Consider the following 22989-nt stretch of genomic DNA (forward strand, 5'->3'; position numbering starts at 1 on the left):
ATAGAGAGAGAGAGAGAGAGAAACACAGAGAGAGAGAGTGTGTGCCTCAAACTCATATGTTCCATAGGAAGCATTCTATCCACATTGTCTCACTTATTCTTTATAACTCCCTGGGGTGGTAGCTTCCACCCACACACCCATTGTAGAGATGTGTCCAGGTTGTCTGTGGAAGGTGCTCCTGAACACAAAGCAGTGAAAACATGAGCCCAGGTCTGAGCACTCTCTGCGCGGCCTCCACTTTTCTGCCTTCTCTCAAATTTGCTTTGAGACCTGGAAGCCTAAAATCCATAGGGAGAAGGGGGACAGAAAAGGCCAGGTTTAGGTTTGATTGAAAACAGGTTTCCCAGTGCACGAGAAGAGTAACTCCTGGTAACTAAGGGCTGAGGATGGACAAAGCACGTTCACCTCCCGGTGTGCAAGAAACAGGGTTCAAGCAGGCGTGAAGGCCTTTGCGCCACCTCTTAGCACAAACTCTTTCAGTAGTAGAATTTGAAGAAAATGGAATCTAGAGACTCTGGAAGGAGAATAGCAAGCAGAAAATTTCTGTCGGCGGTGGGGAGAGATTTATCTACCTTTGTCCAAGGAAGCACTATGAACAAGTTATTACTGCTGGTCTGGCCTGTGTCTCCGACCTTCCTCAGGGCAGAACGGCCTCCTGTCCTTTCTTGGGTCTTGTCTGCAGGTCAGGAAAACTGAGTCCCTTCACCCTGGACTTCAGGGTTAACAGACCAGGTCACCCTGAGTCCCACGGCTAAGGAAGCAGGGCACAATCACAGCGCAGTCCCCAAAGGGGCAGTAAAAAAGCTCAGAGATGCTTCTTCCCAGTATATGGTCATCCTTAGCAGATTCTGTTCCATTTGGGGGTGGCACTTGTGAAATATCACTGATTTTACTTATTTTTTAAAATATTTTTTCTAACAGGACTTTGTGGACGGGGAGGGAGAGGAGCCGTGAGTGACGGGAGTGGGACCTGACCCCAGGGGAGGCGTACTGGGCACTAGCTGAGTTTCTGATCTTAGTGGGATTACAAAGGTTTTCTTTTACTTCACAAAAATATATGAAGAGGTAAACAGCTCAGGCATGGAAATATTGTCGTTGGTTTCTTAAACTTGGCTTTTTGTGTAAAAGGCACCCAGGAGTGGGTCCAGTGTCATTGAGACAGTCCTGGTAAGGCTTCCAGAAAGAGTGACTCGGGAAATGTCCATCAAAGGAAATGTCACCAGAAGACAGAGGAATTCGATTAGGCTTTGTGGGAAAGGGCAGTACTAAGATTTGTGGGTATACATTCCCGTGGCCAGAGGCACACAGAGCATCCATCCAGCACGTGCCTTGGGAACCCACAAGAAGCCTGTGAGGACACAGAAAGCAGGGGGGGCGAGCCAGAAGGGCCTGTGGGCCCACGTCCCTGCTCTCTGCACCAGCCTGGAGCTTGTGTGTGCTGAGACATGTCCTTTAAAGAGCCACTCCCAGTTTTTCATTCACTCGCTCTTTTCCTGACAAGAAAACTAATCAGGAGAAACCACAAGAGATCCCGGGATCTGTAGCTGAGTGCCCTTTGGTGTGGCCAAATGTGGCTGAACCCGGAGCAAATAAAGATGTTCACGGACAGCTTAATAAAGAAATGGGACCCTTTGGATGTGACCTTGATGAATGGAGCATCCAGGTGTTTTCAATAATGGCGATAAGCACCACAACTCCAAGTATTTCTGATTCAAGTATAATGCATTATTAGGCCATTAGAGGCTGAGCGCGGAGAGCCATTTGGACGCAGCCCTATCAATAATGCTGCTTCCCAGCCTGCATTTAGGCCCGGGGAATTAGTCATCCTGATATTCTATTTAATAAAAACCTCAAGAAGAAGCATCAAAAATCACATTACATTTTAACAGGGTTACAGCAGCCCAGGAGAACCACAAGTTTAATTTTCATAAGAGCATTCATTCCTCAATTATGTCAGACATGAAAATGTAAATGGCAAATTTAATGCTAACAATATCCCTCAAAGCACATTGGCAGGTACAGGCACATTATGTTGAGTGGCTGCTGGCTGCATATCAAGCAGCCCCCCGAAGTGACACGGGGCGGGGGGAAGGAATCCAAGAGGGGGCTTCGGGCTCCTGGGAGAGCTGCAGCCTGCAGGCCAGGAGCAGAGACGCTCCTTCACCCAGGCAGCGGGCGTGCGTGTCTCAGACATGGGCGTCCAAGGGCCGACTGCTGGCATCCCGCGGGCTGCTGAGAGCCCAACTTGCCTGCTCCAGAACAGCAGTCCAAAGCTTCCCGGGAAAACGTCTCTGGGCCTAAAAGTGGCCAGAACTTCCAAGGGATGGCTGGGAACTGCAGCCAGACAAGACATGAATCTGTTTTTCTAAACAGACTTCCTGCTGCCGGAGTCTGCTAAGAACACTGCCCGGTCTCGTCAGAGGGAGGGAGCAGGGAGTATGGTTTCCATTTATCCTTGGAGCCAGTGACCCCCCGCTGCCATGCTACTGCCTTCTTCCCTATACAAAATTGACCCTGAACAATGCTGATGACAAGAAAAGAAATCTAACCAGCTCCCCTCACCCCACCCCACCCCCAAAAACCAAATACTAATTATATGTAGGTATGTGCATAGGGAATTGGCTGTGTATGTGCATAGTCTCTTGCCTGCACACCTGACTGTCTTACCTGGGGCCCCTCAGAGGGGATGGGCTCCAGCTTCCCTCCCCGCCCCAAGCAGAACTTCTGGCAGCCAAAGACCACCAGAACCTAGCCACAACCATGCTCAAGGCCCCTCTCCACACGTTCAGGCAAGCCTCATGCATGAAGTTACTGGCAGAGGAACCCAGGTGTGTTTAATCCCATCAATGGCCAACATTTAGACACTTTTAAAAACAAGCTCCCAGAAGCATGCATAGCCGCAAAGCGGCCGCGTGATATCTTATAACCTACTTCTCCTTCTGGGAGAAACTAGCAAGCTACTGAGAGTTTCCTGCCCACATGAGAGAGCCTCGCAAGCTTCCCATGGTGTATCCATATGCCAAAGCCAGTACAAGCTGGATCTCATTCCCCTGAACCTGAAAGAGCCTCCAATGCGGCATCATTGGGAAGGCCGAGTAGAGAGAGGCTTCTAAAAATCTCAGGGATAGGATGAATGGAGAGGTTACTGAGACCGCTTGAGTAATTCGACGATCAATGAGATTTCATGATTGTGATCATGATGTGCATAGGGAATTGTCTAAAAGATCATAGCCAAGCCACTAGAGCTATTTCATAAGAAGATTTACCTTGGTAAGCAGAAATAATCATGATTTCAAGATAAAATACCCCATGAGAGAGCGTCTGTTTCTGGAGAGAGCCTTTGCTCTGGTGACAGTTGTGAGAGCGCTGTGGCTCTAACCTGATCTCGATCCGAAAATGTGGAGGCATAAAGAGGGGTTGGCTGCAGTTTGCTCTCATCCTCCCTTCACTCTGGAAGAAGGCAAGGCCCAGTCCCTGGAGACTGGCTCCTTCAGAGAGGAATGTTCAAGGATTTGCCAAGAGTCCACCCTTCCCCAACACAAGGAGGTCCTGATGCTCTGAAATTCCCTCTAGGTTTGACCCAAAGAGCCTGGAGTAAGCCTGTAACTGACAGCCAAATCCTATGCAACCTGACCTGGGGTGCAAGCTTTATCATAATTTCCTACCATGGAGTTTTCTTGGAAATTTAACTTTCAAAAGATCTCAAAAAAATTATTTCACATAATTTAAAAGGTTCTATGCTGTCTATGCTGCCAGAAGACATAGAAGACAGCGGTTGGAGTGATAGCGCAGCAGGTAGGGAGTCCCTCTCGGAGAGCCCGACAAGCTACCAAGAGTATCCCGCCCGCACGGCAGAGCCTGGCAAGCTACCCGTGGCGTATTCGATATGCCAAAACAGTAACAAGTCTCACAATGAGACGTTACTGGTGCCCACTCGAGAGAATCAATGAGCAACGGGATAACAGTGATACAGTGAACTTAAAAGGTTAATATTAGGGGCCTGAGCGATAGCACAGTGGGTAGGGCGTTTGCCTTGCACGCGGCTGACCTGGGTTCAATCCCCAGCATCCTATATGGTCCCCCAAGCACCGCCAAGAGTAATTCCTGAGTGCAAAGCCAGGAGTAACCCCTGAGCATCGCTGGGTGTGACCCAAAAAGCAAAAAAAAAAAAGGTTAATATTATAAATAAGAAAATTTGTCTTTAACTTAAAACATGTTGGGACTGTACTTTGCATGTGAAAGTCCATGTAGGGAAAACACAGTCAGGTGGCACCTTCTGCTCCTTGTAGTGACCTTTCACAGGGGAGAAACTTCTTCCAAGACCCTGAGTGGAGCTCCACACTTCACCTCTGCCTGCCTGGGGGAGAATGAAATGCATGAACGAACAGGACAGCACTCTGCATGTGTGTCTGGACTAAAGTGCAAATCAGCTGTGCTGTGGCCCTGAGCAGCCAGGGATGGACTTTCCAACGAGAGTTCAGGAAGCTTCTGTGGGGATGACAATCAGGCTGAGCTTCTCATAAGGAACAGGCACTGGCCCACACAATACAGAGAGTGAAGGATACTTCAGGCCACAGAGCGACTCAAAGGCCATTTATCGTGCAGAGGGAATTCCTGAGGTTTGGGACGTGCTGGTGCACATGTGAGGGGTGGGGAGGGCAACCAGGCAGGGCTGGAGCACTGGGGGCTGGACTAGGACAAGGCACCATGACAGCTGGGTGGGCAGAAACACGTTGTGGTCAGGATTTCATTTCAGAGAGGAAATTCTGTGGCTAAGGAGCATGGATGGAAGGCATCAGTGGAGGCAAAGAAACCCACAACCTGGTGAAAGCAATGGACCAGGTAAGAGGAGATAGGGGCCAAATTAGATGTAGAACAGAGAGAAAGGGGGGGAAGAGGTTCATGAAAGGACATTCAGATTGTGCTGGTCCACTTGATGCAGGGGAGGGAGGGAAGGGGAGAATCAAGGATGAACTTGAAGAGATCTGGCTTTGGAATCTGAGAGTGGCCATGCATCCCCGGAGGCTGGAAAAACAAAGAGGGCTTGGTGTGGCATGGGGGTGCGTGTGAATTTGACAGTGTTTGAGAAGACAGATGGATTGGGATGTTCCAGGGTAATTTTTGAAGGACCAGGGGTCTGATCTTCAGAGCAAGTTGGTTTTGTGGTTTTTGTGCTTGTTTTTTCGTTTGTCCACGTCTCTCTGCACAAACTGATGTTTAGCACCTGAGAGTAGTTCAACTGTCACAGAATGCAAGTTGTCGTGCTTGACATTCAAAATCTAGTGACTCAAGTAATGAGTGTCAGTGGGAGAGAAAACCAGGTTCTCATCCAGTGCTGCAACCTGAGAAGGTGGTGGGCTCATCCCCCACCCGCTAAAAATCAATCAGACTCCTGGGTGGAGACTAGGGACTTATAAAAACTGGTCAGGAAAGCACATTAAAATGAAAGTGAGTGGTGGGGTCAGAGGGGGGATTCCAGATCAGAAGGCTCCACCTGATATGAGCAGTTGGTCGTCAGGCTGGTAATCTATTTCTCCTAGAACTCTGAGCTAATAATGTGGGGGGGAAGCAGCCACTTCCAGGGCCCAGAACAGCCTTCCGGAATCTCTCCAGAACCTCTTGCCCTTGGTAACTGGACCCAGGAAAACATTTAGCATTCATAAGCATAAGAACATCCCTTAGAACAGGGAGACGGGACTAAAGCCAATGAAGAGTGAGAGGGCTAAGAAATCAGCGGAGAGCAAGTCGACATGTGTAATGCTTGCTCACTCACAAAATCAGGAGAGTAGATGGGTATTTGGACCCAATTAATAAGGTAATAAGAAGAGAAGGTACTTGCCATTAGATACAAAGGAACATAAATGCTAAGGCCTAGGCAAGGCAAGAAGCAGCAATGAAAGTGGGGGAGGTAGAAACGCAGCCAGAGCTGGGGCCACAGCGCAGACACAGGGAACAGTTTCTGGGGCGATGCTAGTGACTGGGCCTCTCTGGCCAGAGGAGGGTCCTGCTCTGGTTGTGGGGGTTGGGAGAAGTAGCCCGTGTTAAAAGGCAGCAGCTGCGTGCGGGCAGGCCAGTGGGGCTGAGAAGGCAGTGATGCTAGCACTACTGAGCAGAATAACCTACCAGGGTTTTACAAGTAACCTGAAATGAGGCCAAGACTCATCACAGTAAACAGACCGGATGATATGCAGTTGTCTCGATGCCTAATTTCTGGCTGCCCCCAGGAGAGCTGAGGCAAAGTATACAAAGCCCAAAGTTCCACTTATTCTGAACAAGGCTTCAAAAGAATTTCTTTTCACTGTTTAATTTTCCTCGTAATTTTTATTTTCATGACTTTGTAATGCTATAGACTGGGGGAAGGTGGTGGTTAGTTTCACACTTCTGTATGTGCATAACTGTCACCCTCTGCCAGTCTTTCCAGCCCTCCCCTTTTTAAAAAAAATTTATTTTATTGAATCACCATGTGGAAAGATACGAAGTTCTCAGGCTTATGTCTCAGTTATACAATGCTCAAACACCCATCCTTTCACCAGTGCCCATATTCCACCACCAAAAAAAGAAAAATAAAACAGTATACCTCCCCCCCACCCTCCCTTACATAACTGATAAATTTAACTTCCTTTTCTCTTTACCTTGATTGCATTCCATATTTCAACACAAAAACACCAACTGTGTTAGTGTTTCAACACAAAACTCACTATTCTTGTTGGAGTTTATCGCCCAAGAATACAGCCCTCTTGACAAGGAAACATTTGATAATTAGTTTTCCACTGATGAGAATGAAGAGATATAAAGTCACACAGTTTAGAATTTCTGTATTTTAGTAACTAAGTCCAGGGAGACTTAAGTTGGAAATTGCATCATTTCCCTTTCTGGAGCAGCATGGAGCAAAAGCTTAGTTCACAGTCTGGAGACATGGTCCAGCCCTCCCCTTTGCCTTCCCCTCTGGTAGCCACCTTGTCAGTACCTTTCTAGACTCCATGGTGTTGTTTCTTGCCTGTGTGTTGGCTTTAGTAATTCACATTCCACACATGAGTGAAAGAATCCCCCAAAGTTTTAGTAAGGAAAATAAAACTCTTCTCCTGTCACAACACGTTATGACACACTGTCATGCCCAGCTCCTTCCCAACAATTAACCACCCATGTTCTAAGATGGTGAACCTCTGTCTGCCAGAAGCCTAGGCCTCACCGAGTCTGCCTTTTCACTATGGCACAGAGAGGATCACATGCTGCATCACTCCACTCCTGAGTCCCTTCTCTCAGTGTGACAACAAAAGAACAGTGGGGGCTAAAATCGTGGCAATCCAACATGCCACCTGAGAAAAAGATCAAACAGGGACATTCCAAGACAGAGTCCCACACACTGCCTCCCTGTGGTAGGCCTGGATGAGATAACCTGGGCAGGGTCTGACACAGAGAACAAGAGCCCTGTTCACACCCTAGAATGGCAGGGAAGACACTTTTAACTGGAAACTGGATTCTGATTTCCTGCCACACTTTCTCCCACTTTCTTCCCAGAGCCATGATTAACATTCCCATGAATGGAGAGAAAGGATGGGAAGAGGGAACAACCCACTTGACAGAGCCAAGGTCAAGGATGGTATGAGGAAAGCTTGCCTCCTATTGGCATTGAGGTTCCAAGACTTGAAAACTTGATTAGCAGACTCTTGGCTAGTCCTTCCTCTCTTGAACCCCTAAGAGAAGTGAACTATAGATTGTTCCAGGGAACAAATACTTGTCACACATATGCACTTATATGTTCACCACAGCACTGTTTACAATAGCCAGAATCTGGAAAAAACCCGAGTGCCCTAGAACAGATGACTGGTTGAAGAAACTCTGGTACATCTATACAATGGAATACTATGTAGCTGTTAGAAAAAATGAGGTCATGACGTTTGCATATAAGTGGATCAACATGGAAAGTATCATGCTAAGTGAAATGAGTCAGAAAGAGAGAGACAGACATAGAAAGATTGCACTCATCTGTGGAATATAGAATAATAGACTATAAGACTAACGCCCAAGAATAGTAGAAATAAGTACCAGGAGATTGTTTCCATGGCTTGGAGGCTGGTCTCTCATTCTGGGTAACTCAGGGAAGGGACCACCAAGTAAAATGTGGTTGGAGGTCATGTGGGGGAAGGGTGATGCGGGCCGAATACAGACTAGAGACTGAACACAATGGCCACTCAACACCTTTATTGCAAACCACAACACCTAATCAGAGAGAGAGAACAAAAGGGAATTCCCTGCCATAGTGGCAGGGTGGGGTGGGGGGAGACGGGACTGGGGAGGGGGGAGGGATGCTGGGTTTACTGGTGGTGGAGAATGGGCACTGGCGAAGGGATGGGTTCTCGAACTTTGTATGGGGGAAACATGAGCACAAAGATGTATGGATCTGTAACTGTACCCTCACGATGACTCTCTAATTAAAAATAAACTAATAAAAAAAAAGAATAAAACAAAAATAAGAAAAATGTTTTAATCTGTGTATACAATTAAAACTGGTTACCTATAGATTAACAAAAAAAAAATTTAAAAAAAATACTTGTCGCAGGCTGCTTGTCTTCTGAGTTTCCTGAAGAGATATGTGGAGAAAGGGTCCTGCGTGACAATTCCTATGAGACTCTGCTCTGCACATGTCACATCCACAGTGTGGGTCTCGACACACTCCACTCTCATGGGCACTGACAGCCACAAATCTAGGAGATTGGTTTTCCCCTAAAGAAATTCACACACACACACACACACACACACACACACACACACATACACACACAGAAAGAGAGAGAGAAGAGAGAGAGAGAGAGAGAGAGAGAATTGAAACACTAGGAGAGAGAAAATAGAAGCTATTGTGTATTCAGGGTTTTCTAGTGCCGAGCTTTGCATCTTACTTACATTTGAAGCATCTTGTCTTCATATAATTTCATTCAACAAATAAGAAGCTAGGATTAGAGATTGGCAGCTTGCCTCTGCCTATACAGACAAAAACAATCAAAGAGAAAATCTGATCACTCAGGGGTGAGAATTCCAAAACTCCTTGTAATTCCACTCATAGTTCCACATGGCAAGTTACCTTTTTCTTTTGTTTTCTGCTCGTTCATAGTTTCAGCCCTATTTGAAGCAAAACAAAAACCTATTATTCCCAACCTGTTGTTTAGGAATTATAGAAAAGTTTGACTTTTTCCCTTGGGACTCAGAAAATCCCTAAGATCTGGTTGGAGGTCTTCATCAACTGCTCTGTTTAACAGGGCAGAACTTCCTGAGATCAGAGCTTCTGCTGCAAAGGAAAATGGCGTGAAAGCAATCTTTGAGGAAGACAGGACCAAGGTAGACCCTAGCTCTTCCAGTTCTGAAGTAAACAAGGTCACCAAGCAAGATGTTTCCCTTCTGAGCCTCAGTTTCTCATCAAACAATGAGACTGGAGGCTGTCCATTCCCTGGGCTAACAAATTAGGTATATAGTATACCTACATGTTTTAAGATACTAGAAGACCTATATGTCATGTATTGTAAATAAACTTTCCTCACAAATATAGTTTACTTTATTACTTCAATTTGAAAAAAATATGTAGAAAGCAATCACACAATCACTTAATTTAAAAATGCATTACCAAAAGAATACATTACAAAATTGTCCAGAGGAAAGGAAGCCAATCTTCCTCCATGAGAGCTTCATCTCCTACTCATCAGCTGCTCAGGAAAATCTCTCAAACCCAAGTCTCCCCAAGCATGGGAGAAAGCCTTCTAATGGCCCTGAACATCTCGATCTCCTGCTGCCTGAAGCCCTGTGGGATCAATCCTCTTCTCTCAAGAATAGACTGGACTTTGTACTTGCAAATAGAAATCAGCAAAATAAACATGATATCATTTCTAAGATTAGATTACAAAGATTTAGGGAGACTAACCTGATCTGAAGACCCAGGGAAAGCTGTGAGCTACCCTGGCATCAAAATGGGCCAGGCCAGAGCACCACAATACTAAACTATAAGTTAAGAGCATTGTCATGGACAAACTCTTTCATGACCCAATGAGGGGTTAGGAAGACTAACCTGGCCTGAGGACTGTGGTCTGGAATATAGAGTGAGATATCCTCAGGGAGAAACAAACTTTAAGCTTGATATATCTCTTACTGTGTTCATACAAAATGACATTGCTAAAAATATTAGAAATAAATTTACTACAACTATTTAAGCTGTTGGTGGGATTACTAGCTGGGGTGAGCTTCCCTCCCCACCCCAAAGAGAGCTCCCGCGGCCAAAGACCTCCGGAGCCTAGCCACAGCCACGCTCAAGGCCCCTCTCCACACGTTTGGATGAGCCTCATGCATGAAGAAACCAGAAGAGGAACCCAGGTGTGTGGGACCTGGGGCTGAGACCTCCAAGCCTGCTCAGATTGGGACTGGGCCTCTTCTGCCCAGATTCCCCATTTTCCCATAGCTAGGCAGTCACACCCAGGGACTGTCCCTGGCACCATGTAATCCCACCAACAGCCAACATCCAGAGACTATAAAACGAAGCTCCTGGAAGACATCTTATAGCCTAGTTCTCCCAAAGGGAGGCAAGCTACCAAGAGTTTCCAAACTCCCGGTGGCGTATTCATATGCTAAAACCAGTAACAATGAGGGATATAATTCTCCTGACCCTGAAAGAGCCTCCAATGTGGCACCACTGGAAAGGATGAGTAAAGAGAGGCTTCTAAAATCTCAGGGCTAGGACGAATGGAGACATTATTGAAACTGCTTGAGAAATTCAACGATCAACGGGATGATGATGATGATGATGATGATGATGATGATGATGATGATGATGACGACAACGACGACTAGTTAGGAAAGAAGAAAGCAACACACCCTGCATGGAATTCTGCCCTTGAGCGGATCTCCTTGTAATCTGGAGTAATCTCCTTAGATGAGATTTTGTCCTTGAGTTAATCTCCTGGAGCGGCCTTACCTCTCTTTGTTGATTTGTTAATGTTCAACCCCACCTTTTATCCCCACCCTACATGGTTTCTATATAAACTAGGCTGTAAGAGTGGGTTGGGAGGATCCAGAGAGAGAGAGAAGCAGAAGGAGAATCAGAGGAGAATGGAGAGGAGATTGGAATAAACCAACTGACACTAACCAGCCTGGCTCTTGTTCCCTCCTTCGACTGCCCATCACCATTGGCCTCGCCAGGGTAGGGGAAATGACAGAGACTACTCAATGAAAGCAAGAGAGAGCCGCTGCACCCCTTTTGTAATTTATTTTTTGAATACACATGCCTTCTCTCTCCTTTTCCCTGTCTCACCTCCTGACCTCCTCTCTCCTTTCCCTCCCCCTACTCTGCCCTGTCTCTTCTTTCTCACTTTGTTGAAGCAAGCTGCCAGGTTGCACCCCCCGGGGAGGGCCCTATAACAAGAGACTGAGGGTGATCTCCAGCCACCAGCCACAGGCAAATAGGTCTTCAGTCAACAGCCTGAGGAACAGAATCTCACCACAAACTCCACGGGTCACCATGGAAGGGACCACTCCAATCAAGTTTGGAGAGGATTGTGGCTGGGTACAGTTTGATGACAACATTATGAATCCCCAACCCGGAGAACCCAGTTGAGTCGGGAGGTGATTTCTGAACCCCAGAAATTGTCAGATGATCAATATGTGTTATTTCAAATGAGCCAAGTTTTGGAATACTTTGTCACACCGCTGTAATAGCTAATCAGCAATTAATATAAGATCTGCATTATATTTCACTAGAGTAAACATGGTCCAGAAACCAAAACTAATTGAAATTATTTGCAATCTCAATGAGTGCTTTGTGAAGAAAATCAAGGAAAACCCAACGTAGGACTTGCTGCTAATAAGTAAAATACAGCAGTAATAATAGGGTATCACCTGAGTCAGGGTCCAAAGGACTGTTTCTTCCACTGACCACACCAAGGGTATCACCTGAGTCAGGGTCCAAAGGACTGTTGCTTCCACTGACCATGCCAAAGAGTCCTCTTCTTCCTTCCTCACACCAGCTCTCTCCCCATTTAACAGCTCCAAAGTTTCTCTCTCCTGCCTCTCTCTCAACACACTACTGCAAACTCACTGCTAAAATGGGTGCTGATTGTCTACACTTCAGGGTCCATTCCTTCTCCTCTTTGATAGTGTATTTCAGCCATAATGACACAGATTGCCAGCGTCTCTCAAGCTTTGCTGTTCCTGGTCCTAGCAAAACCACGGGCCAAGGCAGGCTTGCTAGGATGATGGGATAGGAGACGCAGGAACACAGAATCAATATTTACCCACCTTGGCCTTAGCTCTGTAAAGGAGCACACACCCCACACCTGGCCCAGAAGCTTCACCTGAGAAAGAACAGAGGCTGTGAAAGAAGGATCCACCGTGTGCTCAGGGCTGCGAGTGGGAAGGGGGTGTCATCCACCAGTTCTGGAGAATCGGAGCTCTCTGGAACTAAACTTTCCTCTAAAACTCTTTCACTGGGCCAGAGAGATCAGACAGGAGTTAAAGTTCTTGTCTTGCACGCAGCCCATCCTAATTTAATCCCCAACACTCTATACGGTCCCCTGAGCCCTGCCAGGAGTAATCCCTGAGCACAGAGCAGAAGTGAGCCCTCAGCACCACAAGGAGTGGTCCAGAAACCACCCACCCAATTTAAAAAAGAATTTTAGCTTCTTTTTTCATTTGGGATTATGTTTGGAGAGGATAGACTACAAATATTTGTGTGCTAGAGTTATTTCACGCAGAGTCTCTTGCCCCTGTGCCTGGCTGTCTTCACCGGGGCCCCTCAGAGGGGGCAAGTTGAGTTTCCCTTCTCGCCCCGAGCAGAGCCCCAGCAGCCAAAGACCTCCAGAACCCAGCCACAGCCATGCTCAAGGCCCCTCTCCACATGTTTACACAAGCCTTGCGCATGAAGGAACCAGCAGAGGAACCCAGGTGTGCGGGACCCGGGGCTGAGATCTTCAAGCCTGCTGGGATCGGAACTGGGCCTCCTCCACCCAGATCCCCCCCACATACCCACAAACTGCCCCCCACATACATACTCTGTGTAATCCCATCAACGGACAAGATCCAGAGACTATAAAACAACCCTCCTGGAAGATCTCTTATTGCCTAGTTCTCCCTCTCGGAGAACCTGGCAAGGTACCGAGAGCATCCTGCCCGCACGGCAGAGCCTGGCAAGCTCTCCGTAGTATATTTGATACGCCAAAACCAGTAACAATGATGGGTCTCAGTCCCCTTACCCTGAAAGGGCCTCCAATGTGGCACTGCTGGGAAGAATGAGTAAAGAGAGGCTGCTAAAATCTCAGGACTAGGAAGAATGGAGATGGTACTGGCACCCGCTCGAGAAAATTCATGATCAACAGGATGGCAGTGATACAGTGATACAGAGCTATTTCACATGCAAACAAATACACAAGGGTGGTATTTTATAAATACCCTTATTAAGAATAAGAATGTGTCTAGCCAGAAGCATGTTAAGTTCTACCAAGTTTGAATTTCTCACGGCCTTATGAGATGGCTTCTAGTTAGAAGTTTTTCAGAGCCTCATTCGGGGTCTTCAGATTGCTGAGTCTACCCCATAAGCTGTGCAACATCACCTGCCAGCCCCACATGGACACACACACACACACACACACACACACACACACACACACACCAGCCCCCTAAATAGCTCTAGCTCCAAGAGCAGGAAGTTTAAACACTTATTCCAAGGGAGAAGCCAGCCATAAACTAGCCAACTCCATTACTCTCATTACACGCCTATCTCACCCTAACAGCCCTAGGGCAGCAAAAGAAATGCTGAAAACAGCAGCTTCACTTGAAGCCTTTAGGCTTCATCTTAGGAGATGGGTGTGGGAAGGACAGGCTACCATCAAAGCTCTAAATGCTACGCCTTCTCCAGATGGAGCCCTGGCAACACGGAGCCTCTACTAACACGGCTCCGGTATGAGGGACTGGGACATCTCCAAATTGCGGGGGGCACTGGAACAGGGCAGCGCCAGCCCAGTTTACAATTTGCCCCTGCCGCTGGAAGTCACGCCCTCGGCGCCATCTTGCCTCAGCAGCCAACAGTGAAGAATCCGGGTTGGGCCTTTCTTGATATATAAAAAATATGCTCAGGAATGGCTCCGCCACCCCTGAGCGTCCATTATCCCAGAGGCACAGAAACCAATCTCAGAATGCAGCGGCTGCTGGCAGGTATACTCCTGGACTCTGAACTAAGCTACGGCCCCATGCAGCCCCGGGAGGGGAAGGGTTTTTGTCCCTTGGCCTTTTCCCCCTGAGACAGCATGGCAACTACCACTGTTCAGAACCAACTGGACAGAGAGGTAGCAGTTTGCAGTGATGGGACAGGATGCATGGAGAATCTTGCGATGGGGGAGGCAGAACCGGCCCTGCCTCCTGCCCAAATGAGACCCCGAGCGGTCGCCCATGAACAGCTCCTCCGCTCCTGAACAGCCATGATCCCAGCGCTACAGAAACCAATCTCGGAATGCAGTGGCTGCTGGCAGAAATACCTCTGGATTTAATACCAGAATTCCAAAACTAGGCGGCCGCTTTCAGGACCATGCAACATCATATGCTTTTTGTTACCAACAATAGAAAACATACAATCTAATGATGACATTCCGACAGGTCTGACTGTTGGAGGAAAAACTCCAAATAATGATAGTGAGTTTTCTGTCAAAAATTGAATGTAATCAAAGTAAGGAGAGAGTAAAGTGAAAATCATCTGCCACACAGGCAGAGAGGAAGAGGGAGGGGGGGGTTTTGCTGGAGGTTTTTGGTGGTGGAACATGTACACTGGTGAAGGGATGGGTGTTTGAGCATAGTATGACTGAGACTCAATCTTAAAAGCCCTGTAACTTTTCTCACGGTGACTCAATTAAGAATAAATAAATAGGGGCTGGAGCAATAGCACAGCGGGTAGTGCTATTGCTCCTTGGTCGTGCTATTGCACTTGGCTGACGCGGTTTCAATTCCCAGCATCCCATATGGTCCCCCAAGCACCGCCACGAGTGATTCCTGAGTGCAGAGCCAGGATTTAACCCCTGAGCATTGCTGGGTGTGACCCCAAAAGCACAACAAAAATAAATAAATAAATAAATAAATTTCCTGCACACACACAAAAAATAAAAGCTCTAAATGCCACCAGCCACCATGAAGGGTTCAAACAAGGATTGAATCTCTTGGCTATTTCCAGCAAGACACTGAGCCTGCGAGGGAAAGGATGGGCGGGGTCCTTGGTGCAGAGTACGAGGTGCTCTCTTTTCAGTTAAGCCTTAATCCTCTCTCCTCTCTACAATGGATATAACTGTATGCACATACTAAGAGTTGCAACGAACGTTAAAAATTATGCACAGAAAGCTCCTAACGGCTCCTGGCATTGCAGGCTTCCGATTCTTCACATACTTAAATGGAAAACTGGGGAAGAGATTTCAAGAGGAATCGTGGAGATAAAACTAGCCCTGAAAACATGACTTCACTGCTGTGTGTGACTTTTTTAAAAAATTACACTTGCAATAACTATATACGTAAATAAATAAGGACGGTATTTTACAAAGCATCAAGTTTCTGTTGCTGATGTAAAGAGACACTGCACTCCAACATCTCTAAGTGCCCACGACCCCCAGATCTCCCCCACTGTCCCTACCTCTCCTCTCCTCTGATCTTTTCACTTTGCTCCCTCCCCCACTGCTTGGTTATTGGGCCCCCATCCCAATGCCAAGAATTTGTCCTTGTTCCATACTGTTTATTCTTTTGTTTTGTTTCTCTGTGAGCCACAAATGGGTGAGATCTTACAGTATTTGTCCCTCTCCCTCTGAGTTCCGCATAACATGATGCCCTCCAGTTCTATCCGTGTTGCTTTTTTCTCTACAACTGCATAGTATTCCACTATATATTTGTAAATATGCACATATATACACTTGTCACTTGTCATCTCGTTTATCTTCAATTTGCTCAAGCGGGCGCCAGTAACCTCTCCATTTGTCCCTGTCTTGTGCTAGTGTAGCCCAATGGTATCTGCTCGCTCCAGGAACACGAAGAGCCTCAAACTGTTCGTTCAGGGTTTTCACGAAGAAGTCTGACTATCTTGTAGGTGGGCGGCCACGCGATCTTTTGATGTCCCGTGGAATCCAGTCGGTAACAGCTCTAGTCCAGCGGTCGTCTCTGAATTGCATTACATGTCCGACCCATCAGATTTTCGACGACTTGGCAAATGAGACAGCATCCCTGATTCTTGATCGTCGATGGAGATTGAAACTCCGGATTCTTTTTCTCACTTGAGTGAAACGTGATACTCCAAGCATAGCTCTTTCGATTCCTCTTTGGGATACCCAAATAGCGTTCTCATCCTGTTTGCATAGGTCCCAGGTCTCTGAGGCATATGTTAGTGTAGGAAGAACGGTGGAGTCGAAAAGATGTGCCCGGAGCTAGAGGTTCTTTGTCCTCTTAACCACTTCTTTGACGTTCTTGAAGGCATTCCACGCTGCTCTCTTCCTCTTGCGCAGTACTGGCACAAAGTCGTTCCTCATGTTGAGTTCTTGACCCAGGTACACATAGCTGCTGCATTTGGAGATGTTCGTTCCATTGAGAGCAAATGGAACGTCAGGGATTAGTTCGTTTTTTATGAACATTGTTTTGGTGAGATTCAACAGCAGTCCGACCTTTCCACACATATATACACACATATGTATATCTCACAACTTCTCACCCATTTATTCATTGTTGGACATTTGGGTTATTTCTATAACCTGGCCATTATTCTAAGTGCTGCAATGAACATAGCTATGAATGTATCTTTTCAATTTAATATTTTTGTGAGTTGAGAGACTAAATGCCCAGAGGTGGAATATCTATTTTTATATTCATGAGAAACCTCCATGCTCTTTTCCATAGAGCTTTAACCTAGTGACATTCCCACCAAAAGTGAATAAAAATTCCCTTTTCACTGCATCCCAGACAACACCAGTTGTTTCCGGCCATTTCCATATGTGCCATTCTTACTGGTGTGAGATGAAATCCCATTATTGCTCTTATTTGCATTTCCATGATAACAAGTGGCAATGAGAAATCTTCATTCACATACTGGCCTAATGGAGATGTTGAAAGGTTATCATCTTATCTATTTACCTGCTTTCAACACTCAGTTCTTGTCCAGAGTGATCATTTCCAACTAGTATTGTAATAATGAACCCTCCTCTATCTTAACTACCTTCCATCTCCCACTCCATTGACCAACCATTGACCAGTCTTCCTAGTCCATTTTTCCTGGCCTTGGATATTATTTTCATACTTTTTTCTATATTCCACAAATAAATGCAGTCATTCTATATCTGTCCTCTCCTTCTGACTCATTTCACTCAGCATGATAGCCCCCAAGTTTATCCATTTATAGGCAATCATCATGGCAGAGCCTGGCAAGCTACCCGTGACATATTCGATATGCCAAAAACAGTAACAATAACGGGTCCCATTCCCCTGGCACTGAAAGGGCCCCCAATATGCCATTGGGCTATGCTAGCATGTGACAGGGACAAGTGGAGATGTTACTGGCGCCTGTTTAAGCAAATCGAATAACAGGACTACAAGTGATAGAAGTGAAATGATAGGCAATCAGACACCATTTGCAATGGAGACAGAGTATCAACCTCTATAGAAGAGAAAGCCAACATTTTTATAATATGGTCTACTATAAAATGTTGATACTAGACTTAATGCAGTATAGATAACTTGATTTCTTATCATGACCATTCAATGATGGTTGGAGGAATCGCTCAGGATAGGAGACATGAGCTGAAAAAAAGGACCAAATATGATGACCTGTCGGTATCTGTATTGCAAACCGTGATGCCCCAAAGTAGAGAAAGAGTAGGAAGGAAGGTGCCTGTCATGGAGGCAGGGGTGGGGTGAGGTGCGAGTGGCAGGAGGGATGATGGGGGCATTGGTAGTGGAAAACGCACATTGATGGAGGGATAGCTATTCAATCATTGTATGACTGAAACTCAGTCATGAAAGCTTTGTAACCATATCTCAAGGTGATTCAATAAAATAAGTAAAAGATAGAAGTAAAAGCTCGGCCCAGATAAGATCCAGAACTGCTGAGCACAAAACAGACCCTTTGCTCCTAAAGAATATGATCCTAGAAGTCTTCTAACCCATTTTGGCACCCAGAGAAGCTTCTTACAGAAATGCATCTAGAACTGTGAACTGAGTTAAAATATCAGAAATCCCAAACCGCGCAGCCGCTGTTGCGGCCATATGAGTTCATAAAGTCTTCATTCTCAGCAGTAAAAAGAAATTATTAAATGATGCCTTTTCAGCAGGCCTGATTGCTGGGGGAAAATTCCAAACAATAATAGTGAGTTCTCTATTGAAATACTGAATGTATTCAAAGTATAGAGAGAATAAAGTGAAGATCATTAGCAACTTAGGTGGGGGCTGGTTGGGAGGTCGGTGTTTTGGGATTCTTGGTGGTGGAACATGTGCACTGGTGAAGGGATGGGGGTTCAATCATTATATGACTGAGACTTAAACCTGAAAGCTTTGTATTTTTTCCTAGGTGATTCAAGAAGATAAAAACTTAAAATAAAAAAAATTAAAATTCATAAATTAAAGTAAAACCCCCACCCCGCCTGGCACCTTTCGGCCACCACATTGTCGGATCCTGACCACTCCCCATTCTGCAGGTAATTAGGATACCCCTCGGAGACCCTGCCCAGCGTGAAGAAGCCCTTTCCCTGCCCCTGCCCGCGGTTTGGGGCTCGCTCTGACTCCCCCACCCCCGCCTGGCACCTTTCGGCCACCATATTGTCGGGTCCTGACCACTCCCCATTCTGCAGGTAATTAGGATACCCCTCGGAGACCCTGCCCAGCGTGAAGAAGCCCTTTCCCTGCCCCTGCCCGCGGTTTGGGGCTCGCTCTGACTCCCCCACCCCCGCCTGGCACCTTTCGGCCACCATATTGTCGGGTCCTGACCACTCCCCATTCTGTAGGTAATTAGGATACCCCTCGGAGACCCTGTCCAGCGTGGAGAAGCCCTTTCCCTGCCCCCTGCCCGCGGTTTGGGGCTCGCTCTGACCCCCCCACCCCCGCCTGGCACCTTTCGGCCACCACATTGTCGGGTCCTGACCACTCCCCATTCTGCAGGTAATTAGGATACCCCTCGGAGACCCTGCCCAGCGTGGAGAAGCCCTTTCCTTGCCCCCTGCCCGCGGTTTGGGGCTCGCTCTGACCCCCCCACCCCCGCCTGGCACCTTTCAGCCACCACACCGTCGGGTCCTGACCACTCCCCATTCTGCAGGTTATGGGCGTGTCCTCACATTAGGGGGCGTGGCCTCAAAGTGGGCATGGCCTCTTTCCGGAGCGGCGGCAGCTTATGCGGCCGCAGTTGTTTTTTTACCATTCCATGCATTGTCCTTTGGCCACAATTGATAGAATCTACTCCTCTGAAGAATTCCCTGGTCATCTTAGTCACTATATATTAATAGTCAAATAACCTAGCCTATCCTAATTTCATGAAAACTGTCAGTGAACACATCAAGTTGCACATAAAAGTCATTTGTAAAAAGAGCATAGCCCCACATGTTCAGTTGAGGCCCCTCCCAAACTAAGGAGAGCACCTGATAGTAAAGCCCATAACAACATGAAGAAACAGCGAAAATCCCCACCACCAGGGGAGATCGAAGAAAGTATCTCACTAACCTCAGCAGCGACTACCCAGAAATACATCCTCCTCTCAGATAAAGAATTCAGAGAGAAAATTGTGAGGATGGTTCACGAACTCAAAGAAACTATGGAACAAACATCCAATAAATTAAGGGAGGATATGGATGCAGCATTGGAATGCTCCACCAAGATAATCCAGGAAGAAATGAGAGCATAAATTTCAAAGGTACAAACAGAAGTCACACAACTAAAAGAATCAGTAGATGAAATTAAAAACTCCGTAGGAGCCCTCAATAGTAGAATGACTACAGCCGAAGACAGAATCAGTGAGCTTGAAGATGAGCTGCACAAAGCATATAGGCAACAACAAATAATGGCAAAAGACCTCAAAATGGCTATAGAGAGAATCAGAGTCCTTGGGGATGACTTCAAAAGGAACAACATAAGAATCATTGGAGTACCAGAACCACAGGGAAGTAATCCCAATGAAAAAAACAGAGTCAAAGACATCATTGCCAAGAACTTCCCAGAGCTGAAGGAGGCAGGCATCCAGATCCAAGGAGTCCGAAGAGTACCAGCAAAAAGAGATCCAAATAAAAAGACTTTTAGGCATATTATAGTCAAAATGACGGATGCAGTGGATAGAGACACAATTCTGCAAGCAGCAAGGTCAAAGAAGGAAACCACATACAAAGGAGCACCCCTTAGATTCACAGCAGACCTATCAGAAGAAACCCTCCAAGCCCGAAGACAATGGTGGGATATAGTGAAAAAACTTCATGAAATGAATGCCTCACCAAGAATACCCTACCCAGCTAAACTCTCAGTTAAACTTGAAGGAACCATACACTATTTCACGGAGAAGCAACAGCTCAGGAACTTCATAGACTCAAGACCAAATTTAAAAGAAGGACTCAAAGGGCTACTATAAGACAAGGAAAAAACCTACAAGAACAACAAACCCTACAGAAAAATGGCACAAAATACCATGATAATAATTTCTCTTAATGTTAACGGGCTAAATGCACCAATCAAGAGGCACAGAGTGGCAAAATGGATTCAGAAACTAAACCCAACTTTCTGCTGCCTACAAGAAACACATCTGAATAGTCAGAACAAAGACAGACTCAAAATCAAAGGATGGAAAACAAACACACTGCAAGCAAACAGCTCCCTCAAAAAAGCGGGGGTGGCCATACTAGTATCCGACAACATAGATTTCAGGCTGAAAAAGATTAGAAGGGACAGCGAAGGTCATTTCCTATTCATCAAGGGATATGTACAACAGGAAGAAATCACACTATTAAACGTATACGCACCTAATGAACGACCAGCTAAATACTTAAAAGAACTCCTAACAATTTAAGGAGGACATAACTAGCACCACAATAGTAGTAGGAGACTTCAACACTGATTTATCACCTCTGGATAGATCGACAAGAACAACACTCAATATCCCTGATGAATACTGATGCGAAGATCCTCAACAAAATATTAGCAAATAGGATCCAACAACTCATCAAAAAGATCATACACCATGACCAAGTGGGATTCATCCCAGGATGCAAGGATGGTTTAACATTCGGAAATCAATCAACATAATCCATCATATCAACAAAAGTAAAGATAAAAACCATATGATCATATCAATAGATGCAGAGAAAGCATTTGACAAGATCCAACACCCATTCATGATGAAAACTCTCACCAAAATGGGTTTTGGAGGAACTTTCCTCAAGATAGTCAAAGCCACTTACCATGAACCCATGGCAAGCATTATCATCAATGGAGAAAAACTAAGGGCCTTTCCTCTAAGATCGGGGACAAGACAAGGATGCTCATTCTCACCACTTCTCTTTAATATAGTACTGGAAGTATTAGCAATAGCCATCAGGCAAGAAAAAGATATTAAGGGGACTCAGATAGGAAAGGAAGAAATCAAGCTCTCACTATTCGCAGACGATATGATACTATACCTAGAGAAGCCTAAAAGCTCTAGTAAGAAACTCTTAGAAACAATTGACCTGTACAGTAAAGTCGCAGGCTATAAAATCAATACCAAAAAATCCATGGCCTTCCTATATGCAAACAATGAGACAGAGAAAAGGGACGTGAAAAAAGCAATCCCGTTCACAATCGTGCCCCCGAAAATCAAATACCTTGGAATCAGCTTAACTAAAGAAGTAAAGGACCTCTACAAAGAAAACTATAAAACGCTACTCGATGAAATAAAAGAGGACATGAGGAAATGGAAACATATCCCCTGCTCATGGATAGGGAGAATAAACATTGTCAAAATGGCAATACTCCCCAAAGCATTATACAAATTTAACTCGATCCCTATAAGGATACCCATGTCATTCTTCAAAAAATGGATCAAGCAATCCTGAAATTTATATGGAACAATAAACGCCCACAAATAGCTAAAACAATTCTTGGGAAAAAGATGATGGGAGGCATCACCCTCCCCAACCTTAAACTCCACTACAAAGTGGTAACAATTAAAGCAGCATGGTACTGGAACAAAGGCAGAGCCGAAGACCAGTGGAACAGGGTGGAATATCCCCACACACAACCTCAAATGTATGATCGTCTAATCTTTGATAAGGGAGCAAGAGATGTGAAGTGGAACAAGGAAAGCCTCTTTAATAAATGGTGCTGGCACAACTGGACAACCACATGCAAAAGAATGGGCTTAGACCTCGACCTGACACCATGCACAAAAGTCAGATCAAAATGGATTAAAGACCTCAACATCAGACCACAAACCATAAGGTACATTGAAGACAAGGTCGGCAAAACCCTCCATGATATTGAAGATAAAGGTATCTTCAAAGATGACATGCAACTGGCCCACCAAGTGGAAACAGAGATAAACAAATGGGACTACATTAAACTAAAAAGCTTCTGCACCACAAAAGATACAGTGACCAGAATACAAAGACTATCTACAGAATGGGAAAGGATATTTACACAATACCCATCAGATAAGGGGTTGATATCAATGGTATATAAAGCACTGGTTGAACTCTACAAGAAGAAAACATCCAACCACATCAAAAAAAATGGGGCGAAGAAATGAACAGAAACTTTCCCAAGGAAGAGATACGAATGGCCAAAAAGCACATGAAAAAGTGCTCTACATCACTAATCATCAGAGAGATGCAGATCAAAACAACCATGACATACCACCTCACACCACGGAGACTAGCACACATCCAAAAGAACAAAAGCAACCACTGTTGGGGCTGGAGCGATAGCACAGCGGGTAGGGCGTTTGCCTTGCACGCGGCCAACCCGGGTTCGAATCCCAGCATCCCATATGGTCCCCTG

At 45.8% G+C, this 22989-nt stretch overlaps 1 pseudogene; it reads right to left on the bottom strand.

Annotated features, from left to right (window-relative positions):
* Positions 1-15917: 15917 nt before the first annotated feature.
* Positions 15918-22989, bottom strand: part of LOC129402392 (uncharacterized) — a 143335-nt pseudogene continuing 136263 nt past the window's right edge.

The sequence above is a fragment of the Sorex araneus genome, chromosome 1 (genome assembly GCF_027595985.1).
Source record: "Sorex araneus isolate mSorAra2 chromosome 1, mSorAra2.pri, whole genome shotgun sequence".
In the NCBI taxonomy this organism is placed as follows: Eukaryota; Metazoa; Chordata; class Mammalia; order Eulipotyphla; family Soricidae; genus Sorex; species Sorex araneus.